This window comes from Ipomoea nil, unplaced genomic scaffold (genome assembly GCF_001879475.1).
Source record: "Ipomoea nil cultivar Tokyo-kokei standard unplaced genomic scaffold, Asagao_1.1 scaffold1043, whole genome shotgun sequence".
Lineage (NCBI taxonomy): Eukaryota > Viridiplantae > Streptophyta > Magnoliopsida > Solanales > Convolvulaceae > Ipomoea > Ipomoea nil.
The window spans coordinates 3817705-3824164 of record NW_017617471.1 but is presented as its reverse complement, the minus strand read 5'-3'; the positions used below and the strand labels follow the sequence as shown (position 1 = coordinate 3824164).

At 27.2% G+C, this 6460-nt stretch overlaps 1 long non-coding RNA gene across 1 annotated transcript; it reads left to right on the top strand.

Moving 5' to 3' along the window:
- The first annotated feature begins 2205 nt into the window (after positions 1 to 2205).
- Positions 2206 to 2725, top strand: LOC109181710. Its single transcript, XR_002054250.1, has 2 exons — positions 2206 to 2306; positions 2463 to 2725. It is a non-coding gene; the product is annotated as an uncharacterized LOC109181710 (long non-coding RNA).
- Positions 2726 to 6460: the final 3735 nt, after the last annotated feature.

Sequence of the window (6460 nt, the reverse complement as noted above, 5' to 3'; positions counted from 1 at the left end):
AAAGTGTCCCAACAAAATAATTCAGTATGTGAAACATATTTCTTGCACTATAATATAATTATGAGTTTTTCTCATCACCAAAAAATAAAATAAAATAAAAGTGTTTCCACTACAAACAATATATACCTTTCAACTAAGCTTGTATTCATTTGGTTTCAATATTTTAATAAATTTATATATAATGACTGGAATGATCACTATGTATACTACTTTCACTTTTTAATTTGCTTAATACAATCTGGAAAAAGATTTCATTTCACGACATTGCATTGTATTCGTTCTTTTTGCATGCAAATTGTCGATTAGTCCTAAAATATAATACTCTAAATATACATTAGTTGTTTCTAGCGGTGGGCGAATTACACGAATCCAACAGTTTATTTTGATTTATTATTAAAAATCAATCAGTTCTATATTATATAAACAGAATATTTTTATCGGCGGATTAAATAAAAAATTGGGAGTGGTCTGGTCAATATTGTTCTCACCCATGCATATACTATACATTATACGCACTAAGAGGTCTTAATAACCTGCAAATGTGGTTAAGTGGAATGAACATATATATCCTTAATTAACCAAAGGTTAGGAGTTTGATTCTTTGTTTTAGGTATAGAGCAGGCTTAAATCTCCAGATCAGTTGTTCTATCTAAAAAAATGTGCATGGCGGGTTCCTAGTGATGCATATGCATGATTCTTCTTTCTTCTATTTCTCTCTATCTATATAGATTATGATTTATAACATGCTTTGCACGCACCTATAAAAAAAAATCGTAAATTGTTATTGCTTTGTTTTTCTTCTTCTTTTTTTCTTTCTATCTCCTTCCCACTCTCTTTGTCGACAAAAAAAAAAAAAAAAAAAAAAAAAAAAAAAAAAAAAAAAATCAAACTTAAAAATCCAGTTTGTTATGGCTACTATTAATTGTTGCTATTTTTGCAGCCTATATTACAACCACAAGACATCCACATGTTGCGCCAACTCATGTCGATCATATATATCTAATTTTAGGTAATCTGTTAATATCCTTTTATCTCTACAACAATAATTTCCTAAATCCCTTTCCTTAATTTATGCTTAAAAACATACGCTAAATATGAATAATGTCACATCAGACACTAATGGTTCATGAACTGAACTAAAAAAATGAAATAGTTCAATTTATAAGTACTCAATAAATAAATATATAAAGGTTTGTATTTTTTATTTATTTTTCATATGATATTGGTATCCTCACAATTAAAAGATGCATTCTGTCTCTACTAGAATCAAACTTTTAAACCAATATGGTTGGTGTGGTGGTTCAGTACCTCGTCCCTTAAGTATTAGGTTGGGGGTTCAACTGGAGGGATACCTTGGACAAAAAAAAAGAATCAAACTTTTTAACTTTATAGTTGTATTAATTAGTAATCCGCTTACCAACTATTGGGTTATGTTATGCTTATTTTAATTATTCGGTTTTTCATTCTTCATTATATATTTTTCAAATTTATAAAATGTAGAAGTAAATGTATTCACTATTTTGTTTCTCCAAAAGGAAACCTGCAACACTATCTGATGATATATACTGAATAAACATTTTCTTGTGAAAGGATCACAAAGAGATAAATCATCCTATGTTGTTAATAACTAGCTGATTCTCCGCTAATTCCACTAACCTTTTCTTTTGGTTATATTTGTTTTTATCGAAGCCGTACATTATTTATCTTTGGTGTTCAATTCAAAATTCGTTTACCGTCTTTATATGATTGACAACAAATGATTCCCTCCAGGATTGATTGACTCCAGAACTAGCTTACTGAGCGAATCCGAATTCATTTCGAGACGTGGAGACTGGATCGTGTCCTTAGACATCGTGATGCAATCATATCACATCTCAACTGATCGAATGCCACTAGACATAATTTCTCAATATGAGAAAGCCATTCTAAATAGTTACCAAGAAGACCAATATGTAATAACCTGACAAATTTGACTGGGGAAAATTGAGAATTTCATTAATTAGTAAACACAGTTTTTTTTTTTCGTAAGTATTTTTGTTAAAAAAAAATCAATCAAAATAATTTTTTTTTATTTAATAAACAAGACGTGTAAGAAAAAGATTGAGATATACATGCATGATTCGCTCTCTTCTCTCATCTCTCCTCTATCACTCTATATATATAGGTTGTGAATTTATGATTTGAAGCATATAAGCAATAATATAATTGAAATATATAGCATTTTTCCTAAATGAATTCTTCCAAGGGCGTTCGCAATGGCCATGTTTTCATCATCCTTTTATTCATGACTCTTTTCATGGTTACAGGTATTACTTAATTTATTTCTCTTTAATCTATTTTATTCTTATTCTTATTTCAGTAGTTTTTCTTTTTGAGGCTTCAAACACTCTATTATTTAATTTCTTTCTCTCCCTAGCTCTCTCTCTCTCTTTTAATTAATTTTTCATAATAATATATTTTAGGTTGTGTGATGACGACAAAAACGCAAGTTACATATGGAGATGATGAATACGAATGCATTGGACGTTGTTTAATGAATTGGAGGTGCAAATACCAATGCCATAGTAGAGGTTATCGTGGCTATGTTTGTCGACCCGGAGTAATATACCATTATGATTGTTGTTGTCTCATTTAATAATAATAATAATAATAATAATAATAATAATAATAATAATAATGGGTTACCATATAGTAACTTTTTATTAAGAGTAATTAACTTGGCTTCCATTTATTCTTCCATTTATTAAGAGTAATTAACTTTAACTTGGCTTCCATTTATGATTGTAAGGTTGGTGTGGCATACTGGCATGTGTTCAGAGTTAAGTAATAAAGAATTTATTATTTTATTACTTTTAAAAGTTTATAAACAATATAATTAAAATGGTCACCTCTAATTTAATGAGAAATGGCACACAACGCCATACACACATACATATAATCACGAAATTTTTACATTATACCGAGTAGCAAATTACAATAATTATGTGTACTTTGCAAAATTGTGTCTTCTATTTTACCAACGATATATATAAAGGAAATTAAAGAATGCAATTTACAAGTACAATGTTCAAATTTGTAATAATTGTAAAAATTTTCGATGTAATTATTACGGATTTACGGAGTAGAATTGTATCTAGAACTACTATACGTTACTTTTAAAATTTTCCTACTTTTTTCTCAACTTCCTAAAAGTACTTTTAAATGCTACTCGTATTCCATAATATGTATACTTTTAACACAATTGTTGTGAGTGTGAACTAAGGAACCATGTTTCACATCAGATAATAAATTACATTAAAAAAAATATGTGCAATTAGGTCGAGTAAAAATGTATTAGTCAAAATTGAACATGTGACATTTAATTCATATATATAATACTATACAACATTGGTGTTGTATGAATTGCTCTTCTTCAAGTCAAAAGCTAAACTCAAGAAAGTGAGAGGAAAAAAGACATGGTTGCACTTCGAGTGACAGTCCAACTCCAAATGATTATACTTCAAGTGATAGCCTAACTTCAAAAAAGAGAGATAAGAAAAGAGTTATTGTCATTATTTTACAGTGCCTTTCTGCAGTTATATAGGTAGCAGGTAGGTATATATGCAAGATTATAAAACCACTCGGTACCTCATTACTGTATTATAACTATTCATGCACTATACACTAATAACAACAACAACAACAACAACAACAACAATAATAATAATAATAATAATAATAATAATAATAGAAACTACAACAACAATACTCATAGTTATATCCTATACGATAATTATGTTCTACCCACTCAATATTTTTTTTTGCATCATTATACTCAACAACCTCTTTTTTTTGTGGCATTATTACAATTTTTTTTGGGGCTTCATTGTATCTTGGTCATTACCATGTCTTGGTTGTCATTATAGCATTATATATATACAATAAAAATGTTACTACGTAGTACGAATCATCGAATCCATATGACTAAACATAATAAATGAAAACATTGACCACTCAACTGCCCTATTATAAATAACATTAATAACGAACTCCATCTTTTTATTATACTACCATGTCCATTATGACTTATGAGATTCAATTGTCAACACTAATCGTCAAGATGTGTGTAAAGAGATGTAGCTAAGGTAGATCAATGTTCTTAAGCCCAATGGCTTAAGGTAGGGCAAATTATGATGTGGAACCGTGACCACTTTGCAAGGTAGATACAGTTTTAAAACTGTTCATAATTATGAATATATAGTTCAAAAATTATAAATATAGAGTTGTGAACATAATTATGAACATATAGTTATGTAATTATTATTATAATGATTCAATAATTGTGAATATGAAGTTCAAAAATTATGAATATATAGCTTTATAATTATGAACATATAATTCAGTAATTATGAACATAGAGTTCTGTAATTGTGAATATATAGTTCAATAATTATGAATATGAAGTTCAAAAATTATGAATATATATAACTTTATAATTATGAACATAGAACCATATTCACCTTGCAAGGTGGACACGATTCCACAGCATAACGATTGCTTAAGGTAGTTTAATTTGTATCCCTATTCAAGTAATTAAGTTGCAATATAATGTACAATGTTGTATAGATCTCAATAATTATGGAAGTTGAAAGGGCTCTTACTACCTAATTAACTATAAGTCACATTTAACATTAGATGTGATTGAAAGGAAGCGACTTGTTCATTATTAATCAAATATCAAAAGTTTGATTATTGGCTTTGGGTATAGAACAATCTTAAATCTCCAAGATAGTTGTCTCATGTAATAAAAATATCTACAATTCAGCAAGGAGACTAGTCATGGTATTCGACGAGGTAAAAAAAAAAAAAGAGAAAGGCAAATTCAACCTATGAAGAATTTATTATCATATCAATACGTAAACATAGGCGATAAAACTATGTGGATAAAATAACAAATTTCTTTTTCTTTATTTTTATACACACTCCGTGTCTTATTTGGCGTGGCAAGAGCAGAAAGCCATTCACGCGTAGGAACCGCGTTTGGGTAATGATGGAGAGAGTAGGAAATTATCACGGAATTCAGTAATTTGTACATCATTTAATACTGCAATAATAAGCCAACTGCTTATTATTTTATTCCGCTGTCAGTTACTCTCTTCAGTCTTCGCCAAACGAACCGTTGTTCCACCCACGTGGCAACTCTTGATTCGACCAGATTAAGACGTTTACAAACAGTGTGCGATATAATGTATAGCTGTCAACCTACGTGTTTACTTCTAGTAGAGTGCTGCGTACAATTATTTTTCTATTTTACCGTAATACCCCTTTTATTTTAAAGAATAGTCAGACCTTTAAATGCTTTTTTTTTTTTTTGTATGTTTATTATTATTATTATTATTATTATTATTATTATTATTATTACTATTATTATTATTATTATTATTATTATTATTATTTATTCATTTTTGAAAAGTATTATTATTTATTTAAAAGTATTAAAATATATTTTAATTTTTTTAAAGTTATACTTCTTCTTCTTCTTTTTTGGATATACAAAAAATAATTTACACCAAATTATATGACTTAGGTTGAGTAACACTAACAACATTTGTAAACAATACCTTAAATGTCAATATATATTTTTTAAGTATGATTTGTTCCTTGTGGTTAAAAAATGACAATATTATATGAATTACAATTTTTTTTACCAAATTTTTATCACTTTGATAAATCTTATCTGACTAACTCATTGTGAGTTTGATCAAATTTATGATTAACTTGTAAATATACGTAGTTGTTACATACATTGCATCTCAAAATGAAATATTAAAAAATATCATTTTTTCGCTCGTAAATTACATATAAATAATACTTTTTGTTCATCAATTATTTACAAAATAACTTTTTCATCCTTCAATTGTCTATAAAGTATTTTTTAAAAAAAATTAACCTTAATAAAACTCAAAAAATAAAAGTGACTTTATAGACTGTTGAGAAATAGAAGTAGTAATAGATATACTTGAGATATTCAAATTAATATTTTTTTATATTTAGAAACAAAAATTGCTATTTTTCTTGAATTATATATATAATATAAAATTTAACCTAAATATTTCATTTATCGCGTTTTACCTACGTTTACTATTTATTAATCAAATTAATCATTTCTTTGCTTATTTTCTTATAATTTTAAAATTTATTTATTTTTATATTTATTAGTACTTTTAATAGAATTTATAAGTTTATAAATTTTATACATTAATATTAAATTTAATATTATGAAAATTAAATTGTAAATACTTTTCGTATCTGTTTTACACTTTCTCAAATCTTCTTAGCCCAAAGAATCTATGACCCCACCACCAAGGTTCGATCCGGTGACCATCTATTTAAAATGAAAATAAAAGTATCTATTTAAAATAGAAATAAAAGTATCATCATACTATATAGTAGTTGACACTTTTAATATTATATAAATTGA